Source organism: Miscanthus floridulus, chromosome 17 (assembly GCF_019320115.1).
Source record: "Miscanthus floridulus cultivar M001 chromosome 17, ASM1932011v1, whole genome shotgun sequence".
NCBI classification, from domain to species: Eukaryota; Viridiplantae; Streptophyta; class Magnoliopsida; order Poales; family Poaceae; genus Miscanthus; species Miscanthus floridulus.
Window position 1 is genome coordinate 11,250,367 of NC_089596.1, and position 11,718 is coordinate 11,262,084.

At 43.7% G+C, this 11,718-nt stretch overlaps 1 non-coding gene across 1 annotated transcript; it reads right to left on the reverse strand.

Annotated features, from left to right (window-relative positions):
• Positions 1–9,813: 9,813 nt before the first annotated feature.
• LOC136519216 (small nucleolar RNA R71) lies at positions 9,814–9,922 on the reverse strand. Its single transcript, XR_010774775.1, has one exon. It is a non-coding gene; the product is annotated as a small nucleolar RNA R71 (small nucleolar RNA).
• Positions 9,923–11,718: the final 1,796 nt, after the last annotated feature.

The window sequence follows — 11,718 nt, forward strand, 5'->3', positions numbered from 1 at the left end:
CAACCACTTCATACATCTGATGATGTTAGATTGAAAACACAAGCATGAGATGAAGTAACTACTGTTAAGAGTAGGGAATATTTCAAAACCATTTTACCTCGTGAGACATTTTCCGAGTCATTGACTATTGGAGACAATGTTCCGTTATATCTTAAAATATGGCAATTTCCTTACTCTTCGTTCAATCTATTATTTCCTCAAAAGCTTCCAAAGCCGAACGGCATGGTTCAACTTATAAGAAAACACGAGACATGTTAAAAAAGGATGATATACAAATGCAAAACTAAAGCATTTGCAATCACTGTAAAGGTAAACTGTGTGAGGTTCAATTCAGGCCAAGAGCTACCTCCTATAGTATAGTCGTATAGATGTTGGGCAGCTCAATGAAGCATAGGTTCACAATTGAAATAGCACTGCTAGATCTATAGATTCAATCAAATGTTTTTATATTGAAGAATATTGCTAATTTGTGGACTATGTGCCAACTTTAACTAGAGTACGATGAGCTTGGGTACACCACTCCGCCGAACAACCCAGACGTCTCTGAGTGACTGAGTTCTTGTATAGGCTAAGGTTCAATATTACTGCCCCTGTAAATGTTGTTTTTTGTGCAAAGTTAAACACGCGACCCGTCGCTCTCCAGCTCGACCGTGCAACCCCGCGCCCTCTCTCCCTCTCTTCTTCCTCATCTCCGGCGGCCTTAGAAAAAAGTTTTCGGGAGGCAAGTATGCCAGGCGGTGGGGATGGGAGAGACGGCGGCGAGGTAGCTAGAGGTGGTGATGCCGCTGCCGGAGTGGGCGGCGTTGGAGGCGGCCGGGCCAGTTTGGGGCGGGGGCGACCATGGCCATGGTGGTGGCAGGGAGAGAGAAAGAAGGAGGCCGCCGCGGGCGCAGTAGGGTTTCGCCGGAGCTCCGCGGCCATGGCCATGCCCCCAGAGCTCTGGCGAAACCCTACCACGCTGCAGCAGGGTGGTGGGCGGCGGCGGGGGCGCGTGCTCCTGGAAAGCGCGACCGGTCGCGCGTTAACACACTCCTTATTTTTGTGGGCACCAGGGCGAAGTAAAAAAAAAGTATATGGTGACCTGAAACAAGGGTTTGAGATCTGTAACTTGACGTAGCTTCAATACCATGGATCAATATTAATGAATTTGCATATTGTTGTTAATATAGGTCTTTGGTCACTTCAGATCTGGAAATGGCTCCCAACTATGGCAATTTACTCCATCACCCTCCCTTTTTCCTGTTTGTGGCCGATTTATACTGTTTGTTACTCCCTTGTGTTGTTTTTAAAGCTGGCAGAGAACAAGCTACATTTCAGTAGGGGTGCCTCACCCCTCCTGATTGGCTCAAAAAATAAAAAGAGAACAATCTACAAAGGGATTTTGCTGATTTAGAAAGTCAGAAATAATGAGTTAGTCAACCATGGAAAGTGTTCGATTATGTTTGAAGCGGCATGTCCCCAAGATGCCATTGACACAGTCTGTGGTGAGCTGCAAGGACTGGTTCTATGCAGTTCATAAGGCACTATTGGTGAGGAGACAAAAATGCGAGAAGAATGAAGGCTGCTCATTGCGGAAATTGAGATCAATCGACCACACGTCTCCCTTGTTTGTATGGAAATTCAGGTGTGTTATGCCGGGAGCAGACCATACCGCGCCCAATATCAATCCACAATGAAGAGCTCATGCATGTGGGACCATTTCTGGAAACGTGATGTCTCCCACCAATGACATCCATGTTTGCATGGAATCTAGCTTCGAATTTCCTGGCTACAAATGTGAATAAGAAGGCTGCACAATGCTGAAACGGTATTGTCGGAAATTCGTCAGAGGTGAGGTGCACTAGATGCAGGGTAGTAACTAGCACTGGGATTCAGGTGCCGAAGATAAACACCAGGGGTTGCGCCACGAGGACTGATGATCCCACTTCTCAGTGATCCATGCATCGCTCCGCCGTGATGATTCACTACAGATAGACATCAAAGGGAAGCAGGGCATTGCTGAATCCATAAAAAGCAGCGGCAGCAGCTGAAACAGCCAGAGCCATCTGGTTATTAGGGTTTAATAATACTTCTCGATATAGTATGTTTAATTAGACATCTGTAGTGCTACTGTGCTTATATAAGTTAGAAGTTGAGATTCCCGGTTTGCTGTGTCGTGGTACCTACCACCAAACTTTTTTTTTCTCTTATATATTTCTTTTCTCCAATTAATGTTCATCATTCACATACTATAACACATTCAAACTTTATCTACAATTTAGTACTTAAATTAGAGCATTTATGTATTTTTTGTGCATTTTAACCTAGGTCAAATAATAAATTTTGGCTTGGAAACATGTTTGTTCCATTCATGCCGAAGCATTTTGTTTTTCGTTGAGTGTAGGGATAGAGTCAAATTCAAATTGCTTTAAATTTGACTAGGTTTAAAGAGTTCAGAAAATAAGAAGTGTTATCTTTTGAAAACTCCCCTCTACCTCCTTTCTAGTCCAACACCAGAACCAGCCCATCATCTCCTTTTTCTTTTCCGTACTCAAATCCTGGCCGTGGGCAAGTGGCAGCACACTAGGCCACTCCCTCCCCTCTCTCCAGCAAGCCCAGCACCGACCCACTCCCTCCTTCGCGCGCTTAGGCCCAACTTGAGGCCCGTTAGTCGGCCTGCGCAGCAGCTGGTGGAGCAGCTGCTCCACGCACCATCTCCCTCTCTATCACTGGCGATCCAGGCCCGTTCGTCAGCATAGCGCCTCCCTCCCTTCTCTTTGTCCAGTGGGACCTTCTCGTCAACGCCTCCCCTTTCTTCTCCCTCGCGCTGGAATCCCGCACAGGCATTCATCGCGTTCCTTTACTTCGCCGAGTGATGGAGGCCATCAAGGCCATGAGAGCTGGGCAGCAACGTCCGCGCACGACCCCGCTTCTACCGCCCCTGCTCTCCCAATAAACCCCCCGTTGAGTGTTGAGTCCTTCCTCTCTTCCTTTCGCTCTCTTTTCTAGACACCTCACTCACCATTGAAAACCTTCGGTTGGTGCTACAACCGTGTCTAGGAGCTTCGCGAGGTCCCACCGCGGGCGACAGTACTCTTTCCTCTTTGTTTTTGTCATTCCTTGCACCAATTCATGCTCACCGGTGGTCTTTTCTCTCTCTAGTCCGCCGTTGCTCGTCGCCGGACTCCCTGGTGCCTTCCCCAGTGCCAATAATCCCTTTGCTGAGCTCACAGTAATCTCCGCTTCAATTCCTTCCAGTGCCTCCTCTTTTGAGTTGGACGATCGGACCTCGGGCGCCATGCATGTAGCAATGTCGTGCATGATGGATGGGACAGAAGCTGCCTTATGACACGCCTGGCGCTACTAACGACGATGGTGGAATTCTCTACAACTATTATTTTTCTATCCCCACAAAGGAAAATTGAAATGTTCTAGGCAAAGATTATTTCCAAGAGCCATTTGTTATTCGAAAATTATTGGGAAACCTAGCTTTCTTCGTTAATTACGAATCTAACAATTTTCTAGGGAAAGATGACTCAGCTCGAATGATCCCCACTGGTGCCACATAACTGGGATGACGCCATGAAGGGATATATCGATCCCTACGACATTTTATCAAACCATTGGAGATGTGAATCAAAGGGACTGGAAAAAAAAATTCAGAGGCCACTTTACCAAAACGTCGTCACTAGATCATCCAAAATTTTTGCCCATGCATCTCCTCTTTAAAAAGCTATATATCAAGCACATACCTCCCTCCCATTCCTCCATACACATGGAGGTACTTTGTCCTCATCCTCCCTCTCTCTCTCATTGTCATCTCGTAGCTCTTTCTCTTCTGATTTGACCATGTGAGCTGGACGGACCTCGTCGTTGGTGGTGGTGTAAGGATCATGTTCCCTTTACATGATCATGCTTAGTTTAGGTTCTTTAGATTTAGACAGATGATAATACAAGCACTAGAAACACTCACTCCCCATCCTCTCTCTCTCTCTCTCTGTCGTCATCTCCAAGAGTTTCACTCCTCTGATTTGGCTATGTCAGCTGCACCTTGACATCAACAATGGTGGTGTAAGGATCATGCATGTGCCCTTTACATGATCATGCTTAGTTTAGGTTCTTTAGATTTAGACAAAGGATAACACAAGCAATAGAAACACTCTCTCCTCGTCTGCTCTCATTGTCGTCATCTCTCAACGGCACTTGGGAAGTGGCTTATCGCGGGTGGACGACGGCCTCGAGCCGTGGATGCCCCCAGGATGACAACCAATAATGTGGCCTGACACATGCAGAGGACTACCATGGACAGGACGCGTGCGGGCAGACGATGGTCGTGTGTGGGATGCGTGCAGGTGGACAACCACCACAAGCTCTTGATAGGGCTAGATATCGAGTCAGCTCGACTCGTTATGGCTCGGCTCATTATCAAGGTGGCTCGGCTCGGCTCATTATACTAACGAGCTAAAAGCTTAGCTCGGCTCGGCTCGCTTGGTAGCTCGAGCTGGCTCGTTTGGCTCGCGAGCTAACTTAATTTTTTTTTCTTCCTATTGAGGTTATTCATCCAGCAAAAGACAGAGACGAGTACTGATTTGGGAAAAGTAAAATAAATAAGAAGACAGATGATTTCATGCTGGTTTTGGAAAATCAAGAAAAAAAAACATAAGCTAATGCTTGCTGCTATGCGTTGGCTTGCAAGGGAGTAAACAAAAGGTAATGCTTGCTGTTGTGCGTTGGCTTGCAAGGGAGTAAACAAAGCTGCAATTGCAAGGCCCTAGCGAGCAGCAGGCGCCGGGCGACTTACCCGTGTGCCGCGTGTGGCGGCTTAGGAGGGGAACAGCTGAGCGTGCATGCGTTTACGGCTATGCTTGCACGGAACGGCAGATGGAGGATGTCTAGGGCCTATGGGTGGGAGTTGGGGGCTAGGGTTTTATCATATTGGGCCAATGGGCTATGGGGGTTGATTCAAGTTGCTATCATTTGATTTACCTTGACTCGTTTTGACTCGCGAGCGGCTCGCGAGCCGGATCGAGCTGGCTTGTTAACTAATCGAGCTAAAATGCTGGCTCAGCTTGTTTAAAAATTCTAATGAGTCGAGCTCGAGCCGAGCCACTAACGAGCTAGTCGAGCGAGCTAGCGACTTACGAGTTTTTCGTCCAGGCCTATGCCTCGACGACGACAACCACGCCGACGAGGCACATGGGGGCGAGGGCACAAATGAAATGGCAAAAGCTTCAATTAAGCCCAAATATGAGAAGCACGGTAACACTCTCCTAATGAAGGCCCAATCACTTGAAACAATCTAGCCCAACAACCACAATATAGGTCGTTTAATTTGGAAGAGAAATCTTAGAGATAGAAGTGGGACAGGAAAAATCGAAATAGAGTACTCCTTCAATTCCAATGTATAGTTCGTTTTAGCATTTCTAGGTACATAAAATTTATAATGTATCTAGACATATCGTATATCCGGATGCATAACAGAAGCTATGTACCTAGAAAAGCCAAAACAGCCTATAATTTGATTACTAGAGCGAGTGGAAATATATATCTCTAGAAGCTTTCAAAATTTGAATAGTTTCATCAGCTCTAGTAAAAAATAGAAAAATACATTTTTTGCTTAAAAAAGAAAGAAGAACGGCAGGAAAATGGGCCCGTTAAAGTTTGGCCAATTACAATACTCCCGGCTTCCTCTTCTCTCCTTTAAAAGAAAGAAATGCCCTCCCCGGCCTCGTCTCATCGGTAATCGACATATAACGAACGATCCAAATAACAACGGCATCCGCCTCCCTCCCTCATTGTCTCCATTGTCTTCGTCCCCTTCTTCCCCAAGCAACACCACCGCAGCCCGGCATAACCTGCTCAAGAAGTGGAGCAGCACCGTATCCACGGCCGCATTGATTGATCAGGTCATCAAGTGCTCTCATCCTAAACCACCAACGTCGTCTTCTTCATCGCTCGTTGCTTTCCCATTCTAAGCCACCGCCACCACCGTGGCCCATTGTGTAGTATAGAGACGCAAAGTACTGCACAACCCATTCTTGCTCATCCTCCATGACACGAAGCTCCGAACACATCTAGAACCTCCCGACCATTTAGATCAACACCTTACAGTTCATAGCACAAGAATTTCTGCCACATTCACTCTTGTTAAAATATAAGTGGCTATTACCAAGCATGTTTCAAACTTCACACATATCATGTATTTTTGTTATGGTTCATTGTCAGTGTTGTAATTGGAGTTATTTCATTTTATTCAGAATTGGATTGTTTGAGTTAGTTGAGAAATCGGTGCCTCGAAGTCAACTCTTTATTCACTTATATTGACTTGGTCCAAGGTATTCACACTTGTTTATGTGATGACCACACTACCACTCTCTCCTCTTCAATCCACCATGGATTGTCACTACATGTTTCTACTTTGCCTTATCATGTTGGGTTCACATTTATGGTTGGTGAAGACCACCCTTATTTATAGTGTTACATGATCTATAGGATATTGTCATATGACACATTCCAAACACTTCTATCAAAATATCTATACTCAAAATTTCCCACACCTTGCTACAATCTTATCCTTATACATGGCAAGACCCTTTTAGAACTTTCTAGTCTCTTTTTTATTTGCCATCAAATTAGCTCTAGAATCTCACATGACAAATATCTTCTCTCTTCCAATCTCTAAATTCTTCCAAGTATGCATTGCTATTTTCAACAGAATTTTTCATTGAAACTATCAGTATTTTAGTTTTTCTTGCAAAAGTAGGTGCATAGGATGGTATATAAGTTGTTAGGATTTATTAGCAACCCCAATATATCAAGCAAGTAAGCTAGCTTAAGATTGTTCCATGTGCAAACATTGAAATAAAAAAGGATGCATTAGTGTGGTTTTAACACCAACACTTGCTAGAAAGATCAGGTGTATATATTGCACTACATTTATTGAAAATAGGTTCCATCTTTTCAAAGCATACAACTGAAAATCAAAGTCAAAATACTGCAAATGGTTGACATAAATCGAACTACACAACTAATAGTAATAGGACACTCCACCGATGCTAGACATAAGTAGTAGTGGATGCTAGAGGTCTCTAGCCCGCACATATCACTAGAATCACACAATGATAGAGTTTAATAAATGGAACAAAACACATATATAGATAAAACATTTAGAGCTAGAAGAAAAAAACACCTGCTTGGCTTCAGTGGATTTTAAGAGATCATTCCAGTTAGTCTCAAAATGACCTTTACAAACTAGTAAGGTCTTATATGGTTTGTTTTTCAAAAACATAATCACCACGACATATTGAACCGATAATCAAAAGTACTTCCCCTATACCATCATGATTGTTCTGACTTCCAACACTTGAACACCTTTCATCATCATTAGTGCCACCAAGAAGCCAAAGAGGCGCACCCAATGCTCGTGTATTGACGCCATCGCTCTATGTATTGACACCATCTACGCTCCGAAACCACCACTAAGAAACCACAAGTTTTTATTTCTTCACCCTATTCTTCTACTTTAACACTGTGACAAACTTTAAGCAACCCAACAATGAATCCTTTTGTGAGGAAGAATCATAGCGCTAGGAGAGTGATGGCGATGAGGGCTCCAGTGATGATGGCTTGCCTCGGAGTCCATGGACGGTAGACTATGAGCAATGGTACGGTGACGGGGATGAGGAGGTGGAGGAGCCCGACAATGATGAGGAGGAAGAGGATGAGGACGAGGAGGAGGCCAACAATTAGGGTCCAACAAAGAGGCAAAAGATCACAGTGGGATCCTAGCTCCGGTAGCGATGATTATTGATGGTCACTAACACCCGTTTTTACCGTCAACATTCCACCCAAAAATATGGAAAATCATCATCACATGTGAAGATTTATGTTTAAATTTCGCCTAGTTCCACTTGTACTTGGAGAATTATTTGTATGTAGGAAATATGGCAAATTTTGGGCAAAATGGTGACAAACATGGACCAAAGGAGCAAGTGGACGTGGCAGGGCCACCTGGGCCCATTGGGCAGTGCCGCCCGATGCCACCAAGCACCGCCTGGCCCCACCTGGTGCCCACTTGGCACCTTGCCACGTCAGTGATCCGTGGGAGCTCCTCCTCAGCCAATTAGAAGCGTTGATCCAAGTTGGTTTGGTCAATGGTCACGATGAAGAGGCCATGGATCCTTGGGACCATTGTCATAGGCTTGGAGCTTCACCAACCGACTTCCCATCCGAGTTTCACCACGTGCTGTCCAAATAACTGCCATTGGGAGCCAACCAATGCCGTAGGATCAAGAGGTGGTGGAATGGAGGGCCGGGCGCCCCCCTCCCTAAGCCACCTGGCGCCCAAGTCACCCCCACCGACCTCCTGGCTACCTACAAGTACCCCCATGCCTCCCTACACTATAAATAGGGGGTGTGGAGCTCGGTGACAGACATCCCATTTAGTTCTGGTCATTTCCAAGCTCTCCAAGCTTCTCTAGCTTAGCTTTAGCTATAGAGTAGTAGTCTAGTAGTGGAGTAGAGCAAGAGCGGAGCTTCTCAGAGTCTGGAAGAGTCTTCTGGGTCTGGTATATCTCCTTTGTAATTCTTTCATTTCTGCATTACTTTATTCAGTATTTATTTTAGTACTTTATTCTAGTATTGCTTGCTTTACTTTAAGTACTTAGTCATTAGTGTTCATCATTAGTGAGCTTAGGTGCTCGTTGTTTAGCATTAGTAGCATAGGTTATCTTATCATTAGTACCTGTTCCACTGTCTAGTTAGGGTGCTTTGATCTCATTTCATCGGAGCTCGGATCGAAGTAGTAAGTTTATAGATTAAGCGTGGTGCTTAGGCTATAGATTACCTATGGATACGGCTAGGCCTCTAGATAGATTGGGGTAGGTGGCAAGTGGTGATAGCCTTATCCATCCTCTATATTCCCCTATGATAGGTCTAGTTATTAAATCATAGGGCTCGTGGCAGACCATGTCTATTTAACTCTCCTAGTTGGTAGGCAGGTTGTGCCCCGAAGTACTATCGCATTTCTCCTTGTTATTTGTTTATCCTTAGTTACTAGAAAGATAAATCGCTCGCTCTCCCACCTAGCTATCTCTGGTTAGCTTGTTAATATTAGTTAGTTTAGGTAGTTTACACTCATCCTTCACTATCGTCCACCTACCTAGGATCAACTTAGAACCTACCTTTAGCAAATCCTAGTCTTGTATAGATTCTAGCCTTCCGCCTTCCTGTGGGATAAATTATAAATTCGACACTCGGTACTTACCGAGCGAAGTGCTATGCGATAGTTCTGTGCGCTTGCGGAATCCTCCAATAGACGTTAAGAAATATCAATAAGTATTTCTAGTGCTGTTGCCGAGGAAGGCAATTGGCATCGAATTTATAAGGCTAAATTTGTTAGCTAGGTTCTTTTTAGTTATCCTAAGTAGTTTATCCTTTTTTCCTCATATCCAATCACTACCCTACACGATCATGGCCAACAAGTCCATTCGTGATTTTTCTGCACCCCCAGCTCCTAATGTAGCCACCGGACCTAATGTTATCAATGGGGACGCTAACTTTGAGCTTAAGCCAGCGTTAATTATGATGGTTCAAGCTAGTCTGTTTTGTGGGAAAGCCCACGAGGATGCAAATGCTCACCTCCAACATTTCTTGGAGATTTGTAGCACATTCACCATTAAGGGAGTGAGTCAAGAGGCTATACGTCTTTGCCTTTTTCCCTTCTCTTTGTTAGGAAAGGCTAAGCAATGGTTTTACTCTAACTGCAACACTGTAGATACATGGGACAAGTGCTCCAATGCTTTCCTAGTTAAATTTTCCCCATGGGTAAGACTAATGCTCTGCGCAATAAAATCTCTAGTTTTCAACAACTAGCAGATGAGTCAATTCCCAAGGCTTGGGAATGAATGCAAGAGTATGTCTCTGTATGCCCACACCATGGCATGGAAGACTGGCTTTTGATCTAGAACTTCTACCATGGATTAGTGCCGTTAGATAGGAGCCATTTAGATGCTGCTGGTGGTGGTGCATTCTTTTCGCTAAGTGTTGCTGATGCAAAGACACTGATCAAGAAGATGGTCCCCAACCAAGGATGGAGCGACGATCGATTCCAACCCCATAAACAAGGTATGCATTCAATTAAAGAAATTGGCATGCTTGTAGCTAAGATGGATCTACTTGCGAAGCGAGTGGATCATTATGAGAAGGTGAGTGCCCAAGAGACACTTAAAGCCATGGATTCCCACATGACTTGAGAAGTCTATGGAGATGTTGGACATTCGGGCAATTCCTGCCCCGAAACCCAAGAGAACCTCAACTTCATCAACACCGACAATGGGTTCCGTCCACAACATCAAGGCTAGAATCAGTGCTCCAACAATCAGGGAGGTAATAATTATTACTCTTCTTCTCATTTGAATAATCAGGGTAATAATAGTTATACTTTCTTGAAAGATCTTGTTTATAGCAATGGTAGAATGACTGATAGTATTAATAAGAAACTACATGCTCATGATAAAATGTTGGAAAACATAAATGCTAAATTGGATGATTTTTCTTCTATCTTAAAGAATCAACTTAGTTTTAATAAGATGATAGAAACCCAATTAGCTCAAATTGTTGCTGCTATCCCATCCTATAAAAAAGATAGAATTCCTGGCAAACCTGAGGGAATAATGGAAACAACCAACCTTGTTACTACAAAGTATGGCTATGCTTTAAGTTCTTGGGGTTCCTATTTACTAGATTCCCCATTTACCATTAAGAAAGGCGATCCTGGTATCCCTGTGATTACCTGCTCCATTGGAACTCATACCTTCCATAATGCTCTATGTGATCTAGGCTCTAGTGTTAACATAATATCAAAAGCAACATATGATAAATTGTTTTACACTACCTTAGCTCCAACTTCAGTTTACTTACAATTGGCTGATCAATCCACCCGTTATCTCGAGGGAGTAGCCACTGATTTATTAGTTAAAGTTAGGAGTGCCTATGTACCCACTGATTTTATGATCCTAGACATGTGTAATGCTGAGGATACACCTTTAATCCTTGGTCATCATTTCCTTAACACTGCAAATGCTTGCATATATGTGGCTTCTAGGCAAATCCAATTCCACTTTGCTAGAAGGAAAGAAATATTTGCTTTTGCCTCTGGACAACCCCTCTTTGATGAGAAACTAGAAAAGAAGAAGCATCCGAAGAGAATCAAGATGAAGAAACCAAAGCCGATTGAAGAAGTGGAGAAACCTGTCAAGAAAATGAAGAATAGAAAGAGATGGTGTAAAAAGAAAGATCCTTCCACAAACTCGTCATCCCCTGACCCTGATCCTAACAAGGCCTCCGTGGTGGAACAAGAGGAAACACCTCCACCCAAGGACGAATGACCTTGAGCCCAACAAAAAGGTAAGTTTTCTATTCCTTGCATTCATTTACCGCATTTCGTTAGTTGCATTTCATTTCCAATAAAGTGGCTTTACACTGCATGATAGGTTAGTTGCACTTAGCTACTCTATGTTAATAAATAAAGTTTGTAGTAGCTAATGCTTGATAGGATAGATATGCATTAAAGCAACACATATAAAAATATTTAATATTAATGAATAAAATTCAGTAGCATCCCTGCTGAATAAGTTATCTAGTAGTTATAGGTTTAGCTAGTCAGTTATGCATTTTAGTAGTATTAGTTAGTCAATAAAGAAAAGAATCAAAAGAGCCGCCAGAAGACATTTCAACATA